The sequence below is a fragment of the Hemicordylus capensis genome, chromosome 3 (genome assembly GCF_027244095.1).
Source record: "Hemicordylus capensis ecotype Gifberg chromosome 3, rHemCap1.1.pri, whole genome shotgun sequence".
NCBI classification, from domain to species: Eukaryota; Metazoa; Chordata; class Lepidosauria; order Squamata; family Cordylidae; genus Hemicordylus; species Hemicordylus capensis.
The window spans coordinates 206,352,435-206,366,945 of NC_069659.1; the positions used below are offsets into that span (position 1 = coordinate 206,352,435).

General features: G+C 43.1%; 1 long non-coding RNA gene across 1 annotated transcript in view; it reads right to left on the minus strand.

Moving 5' to 3' along the window:
• LOC128352221 (uncharacterized) overlaps positions 1-7,703 on the minus strand; it is a 31,226-nt gene extending 23,523 nt beyond the window's left edge. Inside the window, exons 1-2 of the long non-coding RNA XR_008320265.1 lie at positions 7,637-7,703; positions 5,911-6,026 (exon numbers count right to left, since the gene is read on the minus strand). This is a non-coding gene — a long non-coding RNA (uncharacterized LOC128352221). The remainder of the gene's footprint in view (positions 1-5,910; positions 6,027-7,636) is intronic.
• Between the last annotated feature and the right edge of the window lie 6,808 nt (positions 7,704-14,511).

A 14,511-nucleotide genomic window follows, 5' to 3' on the forward strand; every position in this document is an offset into this window, starting at 1 on the left:
TTTTGTAGACGTATGCGTTGACAGATTAAGTGCAAGCTAAAGGAGGGTGCAGAGTCTGCCTATGGCATGCCCCAGCTTCCTTAGCTGAGTATACCTCTGCACTCCTCTTTCCTGTGGCACACACTTCACTTCCAGTCCTTTGCTGGGCTTCTCCTTCGCTCTTGCCTGTATTTTTTTTTATTTGTGTGTTTTGGTATTGGTGCACATTCACTTCTTTACTTGCCTAAAAAAGCATTCTGTAGCTGTAAGAGCTTAGGTTTCAGGGTTTTGATTGTGCTTCACCTTCTCTCCCCCCCCCCGCCCACTTTCCTTTCTTTCCTTCCTTTTTGCTTAGTTGCCACTTTTGGCTGCCTGGGTTTGATTAGTGGCAGCAGAAACTGCTGTGTGGTGGCTGGAAGCCCTGCTAAGTGTGCAAATACTCCAAGAAACTCTTTCTTTCTTTCTTTCTTTCTTTCTTTCTTTCTTTCTTTCTTTCTTTCTTTCTTTCTTTCTTTCAAAGGGAGAACACTTTGTCATTTTGGCGGATCCACCAGGGCATTTTCCAGATTACACGCCGCAACGTACTTGCAACATATCTGCTAATGGCCCCTCCATATTGCCCATGTTTCCACATCGATGTCGCTGCGTTGTCAGCAGGGTGCCCTTCATATTTCTCATGCCTTGATTCAAATTTTAATGATTCTTTTTTGCCCTACAACACTGTAAATGGGCTACAGGAAAGTAAATGTATTTTTCCGTTGGAGGGAGCCTTGCCCCGCATTTTATCCATTGCAGCGTGTGGCAGTATGGACAGTTCTTTGCCCCCCTGCCTGTGCTTGCTTCCTCCGCCCTCTTGCTGTGGGGAGAGAAAGAGGCAGGGAGAAATCTTGGCTTTCCCCTCCTTTCCTCCCCACAGATCCCAAACCACACACCTCCCTCCTCCTCCAGTTGCTTCCAACATAACTTGAGCTTGTCAACACAGAAGAGGAGGGGAGAGCAGCTGAGCAGATTTCTGAATCCAACCCTTTCTTGTGCACTGTTTATTGAAGAGGAAGCCCATTGAACTAAATCATGGACTTCTGTGCAATCCCACTGGCTTACTACAAGGCAAAGGGCAGGGAAAGAGAACATTCACTTACTTAAAAGGAAGCCCCTTGAACTGAATCATGATTCATTTACTTCTATGCAATCCCACAGCCCTCACTGGAGGAGGATTCGCCTCCCCGCCACCTTTCCCCTCTTGTTTGTTTATTTATTTATCTGGAGGTGCACTGCCACCATCCTCCCTCCTCAGGAGAAGGCCCGGCAGGAGGGAAGCAGCAACGGCAACGGCGGAGAGGAGGAAGGCACCCCGCTGCAAGGCTCCTTGGCCCTAGTGAGGCTCTGCCTGGGGCATCAACCAAGGAGCAGTGGCGGAGGCAGCTGCTGCTGCTATGGCCACCCTCAGCTGCCCTGGTGTGGGAGCTGAGTAGCCGCCGGCCGCCACTGCCATGAAAGAGAGTGCCTACCCAGGCACACCAGTTCTTCTCTTCCCCCTTCAAGGCTTGCCATGGGATTCCCTTTTGCTCCCCCATTAATTGTTTTAAAAAGTTATTCCTGGAATCACTTGCACAAGGATGCGACAATGAAAGGTTTTGTTTTGGAACTGTGCTTCCCCCTGCTGGAGGATTAGCGCAAGGCAGCCGAGAAATATATATATATATTTGAAAAGGTTGTCATGTCACACACACTCCATGACTCCATTGGCCCAAATGGAGCAGGGGTGGGGACAGATAAATGCGTTTCAAAGAGGATATACAGGTGAAACTCGGAAAATTAGAATATCGTGCAAAAGTCCATTAATTTCAGTAATGCAAATTAAAAGGTGAAACTGATATTTGAGACAGACGCATTACATGCAAAGCGAGATAGGTCAAGCCTTAATTTGTTATAATTGTGATGATCATGGCGTACAGCTCATGAAAACCCCAAATCCACAATCTCAGAAAATTAGAATATTACATGGAACCAAGAAGACAAGGATTGAAGAAAAGACACTCCTGCCTGAGAAATATGTTGTAGTTGCTGGAAATTATGAACTGCAACCACCTTACAGTGAAGCATTAAACAACCCTTTACTCTCATTTAAAAATCGTTGCACTATTCCGTCACAGTTTGCAATGCGTTAACCATTGCAAATCTCATAGTCCGGAAAATGTCCTGCAGTACCATCTGCAGCTGGTTTCTTTCTTTGAGGTGGATTGGGAATGCTTTAGCTTGTTTTGCCCCTTTTAATTTTTTTTTAAATGGAGAATTTGCACCAATATACCTATGCACAAGCCTGCAATCCCACTTCCATTACTCAAATAGCCATAACATCTCTGGGTTGTTTTCTTGGGGTGTGCATGGGTGTTGCTTTGGTAGCTTTAGCACTGGGTGTGATTGGGGACATTGGAAAGGAGCTGCATGTGTTGCAAGGCTGAGCTGCCCTATGGGTCATTCTAGTACTTGCAGCGTTACTGCATTCTCTGAGGCAGGGGTTCCCAACCTGGGTTCCTCCAGAAGTTGCTGAACTACAACTCCCATCATCCCCAGCCACAATAAATTGTAGCTGGGAAAGATGAGAGTTGCAGCTCAGCAACATTTGGAAGAACTCCGGTTGGGAACCACTGTTCTACGGTATTAGGTGGGTGGTACAGCAGCAATTATATGCCCACCATTTCTGACCTCTACCTGACGGCCATTTACACACCCCTTTTCTACTTTCACCTGCCAGACATTCACCTGGCAGACATTCAATGGTATCCTCATCATACCGCTGATTCTTTTAAGCCTGCAGATGATCTGACATGGAAAAACCAAACGGAAGAGCTGCAGAGTGAACACAAGTGCAGATGATTCATAGCACAACTGTTCCCTCTTCAGGGAGGAGTCATTTACTATGATGTCTAGGGAGGCTGCACTCTTCACACCTGAGGACACCCAGCATCCTTCCTATAAAGAGGAAAAAAAGCATTTGTCTGGATGTCACAATTTTGCTGCGCTCTCTCTGCTATTTAAGTCCCCCACCCCATCACCAAGATCTGGGAAGAGAGTCACATAACCTGAATCCCAACAACCCTGGGCATGCTGGGAGTCTCAGAATATATGTAGAATGGCCTACCTATGCTAGACTTCTTCACACATTCCTAGAGTGCACTGTGGAATCCATTCTGATGCTTCAGTCCACTCTGGAGTTTGGGTAGCGCCAGGGGCGTATGGACTATGGAGCAAGTGGGGAGGACAATAATCCCCTGGCTGCCAGGGTCTGCGGGGGGCCACCAAGGCACTCCCTCAGCCAGGGTGCCCTCTTGACCCCTCCCACACCCAGACGGTGAACAAAACACTCACTGGCTGGGAGTGCAAGGCACACCCTTCTTCTCCCTAGCCAGCGTTTCACTGAAAGACTGACTGAGAAGGGATGGAAGAAGGTATGAACAAACCCTCTCCTGGGCATTGTGGAATCACTGGCTGAAACCTCTTGTCCCTGCCTCCCTTACCTTCCCCGCCCCTAGTGCCTGACTTCAGATGCAGGGGTGGGGCCAATGCAGGGGTGGGCCATTGGGCCCCACCCCCTTGAGTCAGATGCTAGATGCAGAGGGTGTGGTTTGCAGGGCTCATGCAAAGAATGTGAAATTGTCACACCTAGGGGGCAGGACTTTGTCCTCTGGCCGTGGCAAAGCTCCCTACACCCCTGGGTAGAGCAGAATGGAGAGATTTTACTTTCTGTGTGAACTTTCTCTAGCAGAACTTAGTGGTTCTTCTTATCCCTTCTATGAAGTGCACAGGCATGTGTAGAGTATAATAGAATAATCACATCTTTTATCAGTAAAGGCAGCAGATGTAACTGGACTAACACAGTAGAAGGATTACTATAATCCCTTATTTTCCTGCTTTAAATGGATGTGCTAAATTGATCAAGGGTAGCTCAGTCATAAGCATCCATGCTATGACATCTTTAGCTATAAAAACTCGGGTCACAGGGGCAGGAAAGAATTTTGCAAGGACTGGTGCCTTCCAGGGTTGAGAGTACAGGGGGCAGAGGGACCATCTATCTGAATTGTATAAGGCAGGTTCTAGTAACAGAACTATGGGTTTCCCTTTGTTTTGTATGATGAAGAACTTCCACATTTGCTTTGATCAGTAATTTGAACTCAAGTGAAATCCAATTACAACCTAGGAATGTGAGGAAACCTAAGAAATGTTGCTAGCCTTACTAAAATGCATGTGGCTTTCCTCAAATTTTCTTAGATATATTGCCTGGGAAAGAGATCCCAAATCCACTTTGAAATTTGTTTCCGGGATTGTGTTAGTGTTTTCACACATCCTGACACTGTGTGTCTCTTTGAGGCCTCTCCCATATTAACCGTGTGCACATACGAATATTATTAGTGTGGAACAGAAAGTGAAAGGATGCAGTTGAATGCATATTCTATTCTATGTAGGTTTTACATCCATGTTGCAAATACAGTAACAGAACAGCATTTTCATGTGTCAGATGACAGCACAATCCCTCAGCTGTAAAGTCAAAGGTTGTGCTTTACAAAAGGCCTCTCTTAATTATGAAATATATTGTTCTCACAGGAAAGAGCGAGATAATGGATTAATCTACTTGCATGGCAAGAAGCCAGTCTGAAATCACTAAGAGAACAGCAGCAGATGGTTTTGGGCCTAAGCAGAGCAATGACAATACTAATAAGAATGGCCCTTTATCAGGCAAGCATCTTGAAGCTCCATAAACAAATGAAATGAAGCGGAGCGATGGCCTTGTCTGGAAGGAAGCGACTATTTATCATTTGCCCACTGTCCGCTACACAGAAATGGTATGAGTTCTACACATATACTTGCATCCAGCTAGGTGGGAGCCAAGCAGTGTTCCCTCTAACAGGAATTCCCAGACCTTATTGACTACAACTCCCAGAATCCCCAGTTGCAATGGATTTGGCTTGGGCATTATGGGAGTTGTAGTCAACAACATCTGGGAATCCCTCTTAGAGGGAAGACTGGAGCCAAGGCCTATTCACCATTTCTTCCAGCCTTGATTCCTACCTTGCCATGAACTCTGTTTCCACTTCTGATGGCCTTTATGCAAGCACCTCAGAAAGAAGAGGGTTGCCATTCGTGTAGACTGTTTTGGTACCTCCACATTGGGGCTAGATGCACAGCTGTCCCCATTTGCACAACAGCTATGCATACATACTTGCACAAACAGCTCTTCTGCATTAGTGGAGTCTGACTACGAGGTCATGGTGCTGGTCTCATGTGCTTCCCAGGTGCTTTAGAGGGGAGGAGCCACAGCTAAGTCAAGGGACATCCAGGCAGTCAAGATGGGGCGAGAGGAGTGAGAATAAGCCTCACCTGAGACAAGTGGTCCCGCTAATTTTTTTCATCTCTGTGAGGAATGAATTTTGTTCTGGGTAGCAGTATCAAGGCACCTTGTGCGCACTTGCATTCAGAATGGAGCCTTCCTATTTTGACCTGAGCGGGAACTAAAAGTAACTGAGCGGACATCAGAAAGCTTGTGAGCGCACACACATGTGCATGTCTTCGAGGGAACAGTGTCTGAGACTCATTTACTGCCCCATCACTGAACCAGCCACCACTTGATTAGAGATAGTTCTCAAATATGCTGTGCTTGTTTTTTTCATCAGAGTTTTATGTCCTGGGCTTTTCCAATGAGATCTAAGCAATAAGTAGTTGAGTTATTAGGAGAAATCTAGTGTGTGCTACTGTTCCCACCTATACAATACCTTTTTCTTAGAAAGCAGTTTTCTGGAAGTCCTTAAGTCTGTTACAGAGTTATACTGTTACACACACACCTTCTTGAATCTATACCTAAAAACTTGAACAGGGTCCCAGTATCCCACTTCAAGCTGCTACATTCCCAACCAAAAAGATCTGTAGGTCTCCTACCAGCTGCTAGTGTTTGAATAAATACTCCAGGGCTGCCTCTGAAGCCAGATGGTCCTTGATAGAATCTTCAGATGTCAACTTATATTGTGATGTCGGAGCAGTTTCTCCCCTACAGTCTTGTATACACAAAAAGAAAGAAAGGGGGGGGGGGATATCCTTCCATGATTTCATCACTATTATTTCATCATTCTTTTTCTGAAGTTACAAGTATTTCTGTTTTATTTCAGATATTATTAAATTAAGGCAGCTTAGGAATAGCTGAGGCCAGAATTTTGCACTGAATTCTGCAAGTTTGTTTGAAATATGTCTTTCCTACCCTTCCAGCACACTGCTGCTCAGAGTGGCTTACAACACAATGCAATAAAAGTAATAAAGAATAATAAAAGTATTTGTACTCCTAAATACATTTTTAGAACAGTCTACAACCCATATAGTAGACAGAGCTATAAGCTTGATGGCTAGTTTCCCTGGATCTTCTTGTAGTACACAGTTCCAAAATGTATACTTAAAATTATTTATTTTAGATTTACAAAAATATAGTTTGAAATAAGCCCCTTTTCAACACACAAAGGCCTATGCATGTTTACTTTAAAATAGGCCTCCTCAAGTTCAGTTGAACTCACTCCCAAAGAACTGTTCATAGGACAGTAGCTTTAACTACCTTGGGATTGTTTTAATGAAAGGCGGTATATAAATTTAACAATAAATAAATAAAATTACAATCCTAGGCACACATATTAAGGAGTAAGTGCAACTGAACTTGGTTGAATTTTCTTCAGACTAAAAGCGCTTAGGATTGCATTGTAAATCTCCTTTGGATCCTTTAGGCCTTTCTCGAGCAATGTACAATTTGACTTCCTTTTGCTAATGACAGGGTAGCATCCTTAGCTGTACGAAAGGGATAAAGACAGAGTTAGTGCACAAATTTTATTCTTCCTACCCTCTTCCCTGTAGCCTCCTGAGCCATTAAAAAGCCATTCTCAAGAGCTGGAGGACCCTAGGAGACAATGGGGGATGCCACACTGGTGGCTGGAGAAGCCCAGACACCCCTTTTGCTCCATTAGCAGAAAGAATCTCTGTGTAGTTTCTGGGGTCAACCTCCCCCACACCAGCAGCCACTGGCATAGCACCTCAGATGGTTGCTGTTACTGAGGGTTCTGTGCCCTTTGGGAATGGGTTTTTTGGCTGCAGGAAAGAAGGAAATATTCTTCTGTTAACTCTTCATTCCACATTCACCACTGCAGATGCTACCCAAAGTTGTTACCTACTTCTTGTTATTTCTAATCTTTTGTTAATAATCTAGCTAGACCATTGTTGCTCACAATTAATGAGATTCAAAACCAGTGTTGTTCCATACTGGAAGCTGAAATTCCCTACCAGTGGCCCAGAAATTCCCTGCAGGAGTTAAAACATTATATATGCAATAGACAGGAAATTGACCAGTTATTTCTAAGGGGTTTTTTTCTGTGTATACGCACACACACACACATATCTTAAAATGATTTTTACTCAGCAAAAGGCTGACCAATGAAGCTGCAATCTTATGCTCTGCAGTTTTAGCATGCTTTTCAAAGTCACCTTTCTCACATTTTATTATAATATTACATGCTCTGCACTGTAGTATTACTCCCCCCACCCAAACACTGTTTAAACTAAGGCAGTTCCAATGACTCCTTTCTAAGCTTCTTAACAAGTGGCTTTCTTTTTTCTTCTTTCATCAGTTCACCTCTAATTAGTCTTGCCTTGAGGTGGGGGAGAAGGAACTTCATTTCCAGAATTTGTATCCTCCGTTCTTTGCACTACAAAAGAAAATTCACCAGAGAGTAAAGTTGGGGGGCACACAGTTATGCTGATAAATACTCTTATGTGAGTTAGTTGCTTATTACATGAATTTATTCCAGTACAACTCCTTCTGGCTACTACCTTTCTAAAGAGGCTATTGATTCCCTTCATTATGCATACTACATAATCTGCTCACCCAAATGCAACACAGATTGGATACATACATGGAAATGCAATCATATGATACTTACTCACACCTCATGAGTTTGGAACAGAAAGTGAAAGTAGTGAAACCACAACAGGAAAGGAAACTTTGTCTAGAATCTTTCCCCTGTATTTCACCACTTTTTAGGCAGGATTCTCTTTCCCCTGATTTTTGAAGCTAGAATTCCCTGCATTTCAGGGAAAACCCCTGCAGGGAACATCACTGTTCAGAATAGCAGTGATAGCTAGTGCCCACAAAAATATGGAGGTGGGAGTGGTAATCAAAGCTCCACTTCTACTCAAGCCTCTCCTATCAATCCTATCCATAGGTCTGCCTCCATCTTTCATTAGCTATGCCAATCTTTGCAGATTATCATTACATAGAATTTCTCTCTTATCCTCCCTCCCTCATTTTAAACCTTAAACATTCTGTGAGATAGCTTAGGCTGAGAGAGAATAACTGTAATTATAAGAATCATCAGCAGGTGCTTGGAGGAAGGTAGCTGTGAGGACCACCACAAGAGAACTGAAACCTAGAGTTATAGTAGTGCTAACCCACCCCCCCCAGATACCCAGGAGTGCAGAAGGAACCCCACCATCACCACCAAAGGGCACTTTTAAACCATGCAAAGAGGTAATTTTACTTAATTTTGAGAGGTAATTTTCCTTTAATATCAAAATACATATGAAGTAATACAGTAATTATATGATAAAATCTTAACATGAAATGTTAAAGACATTTAACAATAATACTTGCACTTAACAAGCAGCAGCTTCTTGCATTTCATTTAGCACTGCTGTGTACACAATTGAGTCTCCTCCTAGGTCTTCTCATTTACAGGAAGAAGAAACATTGAAAAGCTTGAACTTTGATTGGTTTTCTCATTCCGCCACTCCTTTATTGGCCCTTAGTTCTATTTAACAGAATGGGGCCAAGATACACATGGTTGCTATCTAGGTGTAAAATTTCAGGGTAGAATTATATATCTAGATTTTCCAGGGAGGGAAGAAATGCTTCAGAAAGGAATGCAATGTGAAATAATTTCTAAATAAGACAAAGACAATCTCTTTTTCTCCCACTTTACCTTTCTCATTTATTATTTAGGAAGGCTTAAATTTTCTCTAGGACTAGGAGATTGTAGAATCCAGAAGAAAGAGTTGTGGTATGCAAGGACAAGGCAGTGGAGTAGGATCAGGAATATCAATAGTTTATTTACAGAGAGGAGTGCAGTCTGCCTTCAGTGCTCTTATTGCTCCCTGTTTGTTAACCCCGCCTCTACTCCATGACTGGAATAAAAGTAACTAAAGCACCATTTAAAAGCTGGCCTGGATCACAGAATGGATTAACCAAAAACAGCACAGAGATGAAGTAGGAGCTTTAGATAATGACAGGAAACAAGTAAATGTTTCCCTTAGATTTTATGCTATTCACATCCTGTGCTAAGATAGAAAGTTCTTCCAATACAAAATGGGCACCTTATCAAGTTTTCATCACATTTCACATTCAAGAAAGGCAGGTAAAAGGGGAGAAGGAAAAAGCAGGCAAAGTTGTTTTATTTCTAGCCTGCTTTCTTTCTCCAGCATTACAGCCTAACTGTGGTACTCATCATCATCATGTTTATTTACAGTCATAGACCAAAATTTACATACATAATAATACACATAATATAGTAGTAATACATACATAATATAATCAGGAACATGGACTCATCCTAATCAGCAGTTTCCCGTTTGCATAATCTGGTTTACCATCTGTTGTCTAGCCTTCTTAGCTGCCTCACAGAACTTAGCAACTTTAAATGTTACTTCCTCCTTCTGATCTGAGAGCAGATAGTTGACGTAAAATGCATCTGTATGACCTGGGAAATCAGTCAGTAATGAGGAAATATAACAAGTTCGTAAGTCCCTATAGAAGAGACAGCAGAGTAAAATGTGAAAGATAGACTCTTGTTCTCCAGAGCCACAAGGGCATAATCTCTGTTCTTTTGGGATCCCTCTAAATTTACCTTCTAGTTCAGCTGAAGGTAGCACATTAAATCTGGCCAATGTAAACATCCTGCGATACTTAGTAATGGTAATCTTACCCAGGTAATTCGCAGGTTTAGTGTTATACATTTGTAGACCTAGGAAAACTTCTTTAGAGATTAAAGATCGATCAGTCTGCATTTCCATATCATAGATCTGCTGCTTTAATATCAGTCTTGCGCAATAAAAACCCATTTCTAATAAACCATCCAGACTAAAGCCATATAAACTTATTTGGCAAAATATTGACTGCTTCCAACTAGAATTAAATTTATCAATAAAAATTAGATTGGCAAGGCCTGTAGGAAAAAAAGACTATCTTAATCAGAAGCTGAGAATGGAAAACCATATCCGGGCTTCCATCTTAGGCATACCAGTTTCCATCCTCAATATTACATTGGGAACACATCTAGGGATCTGTAAAATAGATCTCAAAAACTTTGTCTGAACTATCTCTAGTGGTGTGCAGTTAGTATACGGGCCCAACTGCGACTCATAAAGCAACTGAGAGCAGGCTTTAGCTGTAAATAACCTAAGGGCGGCTGGTACAAATTGAGCCCCATCTTGGTGGAAATAGGATTGGATGGCCAATGCTGATTTATGTGCATTTTGGGTAACATATTGCAGATGTGCTTGGCGTTTCGTAGAGGCCTGGAAAACAACCCCTAGATATTTAAAGGTCTTAACCTGTTCTAGTTTATGTCCAGCCAAAGACCAATTCAAGGTCTTCGGGTGTTTAGCAAAGGCCATAATTTTGGTCTTGCTATAATTGATTTCCAGAGTGTATTCATGGCAAAAATTAGCCAGAGAGCAAAGCGCTCTACGGAGACCAACAGGAGTCCGAGATAAAATTACTGCATCATCTGCATAGAGCAGAATATTAACCTGTCTATTGGCCAGTTTAGGTGGATGAAAAGATGGATTAGTGATAATATCCACAATGGGGTTGATATAATAATTAAAAAGAGCTGGAGCAAATATACAGCCTTGCCTCAGTCCTCGAAAGGTAGGGATTTCCTTAGTGAGGATTCCAGCTGAGCTGCATCGGACCTTCAGTCGTGAGTTCTTATGGAGTTTATAAATTAAAAGTAGCAGACGTCGATCAATAGAGGAATTAAACAGTCTTTCAACTGTGGTACTCTGAACAATATATTTGGTGGAGCCAGACAGCCTAAATGTGATATTCTGAACAATATATTTGGTGGTGCCAAACAGAATGAAAAGGGCTTCAAATAAAGAAAAGAAGCATGGTGAAAAGGGCTTTAGTGGGGGTTTGTGCCCCCTGTATATACTTCTTTTTAAAAGTCTGGACTATGCAGCCATTTTGAGGTCAATTGTAGCCCAGTTGCTTTGTTCCACATTTCACACTCCTGTGGCATCATTTTATAAAGTTTGCAGCAGCAGCGATTGGTCTGCTGGTGAGCATTGAGAGGATTTGAACTTGGGTCTACCTGGTCCAAGTCCAGCATACTATATTCCACACCACATTAGCACTCTCAAATACTTGTTTTAGGTAGGAACACTCCCCCCCCCCCAACATATCCCATACCATGAACCATATAATGAAGCAAAATTTGTTGCTTGGTTTCTTGGAGGAGTGTTTTCTGAATTGAATCATAGGGAGGAGGACAAAGACCCTGACTCCCCCCACAATAGCAGGTGGCCTTCTGGTAAGACCTGTTGCCACTTCATTAATCTCTCTCACTTTGGTTGGCAGTTGTGGGCAGAGAGTATCCCTGAAGAAGGTTGCATATAGCTCAGTCTTCTGTGCTGATTCCTAACTCAACCGGATCTGCCATTTCTCCAAGGCAGAGGGTTACTCATTTTCACACTGTCTTGCTGGAGACCAGATTACCAGCATGAGAGGAGTGTTGGGAATTCTCTCTGGTAAGATATACCCTTCTATTATAGCAGAGTGCACAGAGGCACAACACAGCGGAGTCTGCCTAGGCATGCGTGTATGCTGAGAGTAAAAGAAACTTGGGGCCAGTTCATAGTTTCAGATCAATATGAGGAGTCTTTATTGGTGAACTCCATTCTAGATAGGAAAGTGGTGAGATAGGATCTCTAATCTAGCTAGCTAGCTGGATGCAGAGGGATGGTTTCTGCATCTCTGCACACATGGTGCAGGGAGAGAGGAGCATGTGTGTTGCAAGGGAGAAGAAAGGAAAGAGGAAGCGACAGGAAGGAAGTCCCTAAGAATAGCAATCTACATATCAAAGAGATAGTGTCGGAGCAGTATTTATTTATTTTATTTTACATTTTATATCCCGCTCTTCCTCCAAGGAGCCCAGAGTAGTGTACTACATACTTATGTTTCTCCTCACAACAACCCTGTGAAGTAGGTTAGGCTGAGAGAGAAGTGACTGGCCCAGAGTCACCCAGCTAGTATCATGGCTGAATGGGGATTTGAACTCGGGTCTCCCCGGTCCTAGTCCAGCACTCTAGCCACTACACCATGCTGGCTCCAGTAGAGAAGGGATGACCAATGTCTTGACCCCTCTAGCCCTCTGACACACTAATCTGTCCCCCTCTGTCACTGAGACATGAGACAGTGCAGAGTAGGGATGTGCAAAAAATTTCGGGCACAGATTGATCTGTGCCCAAAATGAGCAATTTTGGGTGATTTGCGGCCGAACCGAATCACCCCCGATGTTCCCCAATATTTTTCAGGGCCGAGCCAAATCACCCGAATTTCGGGGCTGAAAAATTCGGGTGATTTGGCTCATGGCCGATTTTGGAGGATTTTTTGAAGTTTTAGTGACTTTGGGGCAGTTTGGGGGCATAGAATGAGATCTGGGCAAAAAGAGTGGGGTGGGGTGGTAGTGCCTAATGGGTGCAGGCTACCACCCCAATTTCAGGGGGATTGGGCAAAGGGGTGGTTTTGGGGGAATTTCTGGAATTTTCATGTCTTTGGGGCAGTTTTGGGCAGATTGGGGCAGAAAGTGGGGACTGGGGCAGAAGAGTGGGGTGGGTGGTAGTGCCTAATGGTTGGAGGCTACCACCCCAATTTCAGGGGGATTGGATAAAGGGGTGATTTTTTGGGAAATTTTGAAGTTTTTGTGTCTTTGGGGCAGTTTGGGGGCAGAAAGTGTATCTGCCCCAAAAGGGAGGGGTGAAGTGGTAGTGCCTAATGGGTGGAGGCTAACACCCCAATTTCAGGGGGATTGAGCAGAGGGATGATTTTTTGGGAATATTTGAAGTTTTGGTGTCTTTGGGGCAGATTGGGGGCAGAAAGTGGATCTGCCCCAAAAGATTGGGGTGGGCTGCTAGATAGTGCCTAATGGGTGGAGGCTACCACCCGTCCCCAATTTCAGAGTCATTGGCCAGAGGGCTGGATTTTGGTGAATTTCTGAGGTTTTTCTTCATAAAGTGCTTTGATTCATTCATCATATTCATAGTAAATGAGAGTGTGAAAAAAGTGAAAGTGGTGTCATGAGAGTTCTTTAATTGAAAAAAAATATCATCTGCTATCATTGAATGAGAATTCACACCTTAGAAGTTTTTCTGAAGGGATGTTATTCCCTTATTTTCTGAGGTGTGAATTCTCATTCAATGATGCCCATATTCAGGCACAAAACAGAACAGGGGTGATTCGGTTCGGGTCCCGAACCGAATCACCGAAAATCCAAATTGCACACCCCTAGCGCAGAGTCCTTCAATTTCAACAAGGAGAGCATAACCAAAATGTCCTGAATCCAGAAGAAGCATCTGAGAAGAGTTCAACAACTTTGCTGTAATAAGAAACCATGTCTCTCAGAATGTGCAGAGTGAGTACCCTTTTCCTCACCACAAAGTAATTTCATCCATCCACACAACATTAAACAAATTCTTCTGATCCTAGCCACACCTGAGTCTCACAACTGTTCATTTTTTAAAAGGAGATAAAAGTATGTGAAACATTGAAATTCCATGGGGGTGGGGGTAGGAAGCCACAGCAGGAGATGGTCAAGGAAACTGTAGAAAGGAAAGAAATCAAGGATAAGTAAGGAGATGCAGAGAATGGAGAGAAGCTGCAGAAATTGGAAGAAGGAGAGATGAGACAGAATAAGGTTGTCATTTGTTTGTCATGTTTATGCACTTCTCCAGTCCTGTCTGAAGAGCAATGGCCAGAATTAGAAAACATATTGTGGACAGAGTTTGTACATATTTCCTATGAAGATGGAATGTTGAGGGCTGTGTAGCCCAGTCTTCTTGTTTACTCAGCAGTAGCCAGGTTCAATAGGACTTGCTTCCAAAGCATTTGGGAGGGTTAGGGAATTGTGGCTCTTTCCTTTCTTTGACGCGGGTAACCACTTTAGATCGATGCAATTGATTTAAGGGTCATTCTTTTCACACATGCATGTATGCTTGATCTTTCATCTCTCAGCATGAGATTACTTGCAGCTGAATTTGTGAGCAGTCTCAGCTGAAAAGCATTGTGTCTGAGAGATCATTTGCTATCTGTGGTGTCTGACTTGTGATAGCTAATTCTCACAGGGAAACCATTCCCCTGATAACTGGGCAAAGAGGCACCTTTTGAAGTGATAGGAACTATCCTTGTGTACAACCCAGCATAGCATCCCTTCCTGTGTTTGTGTGTGTATTTTA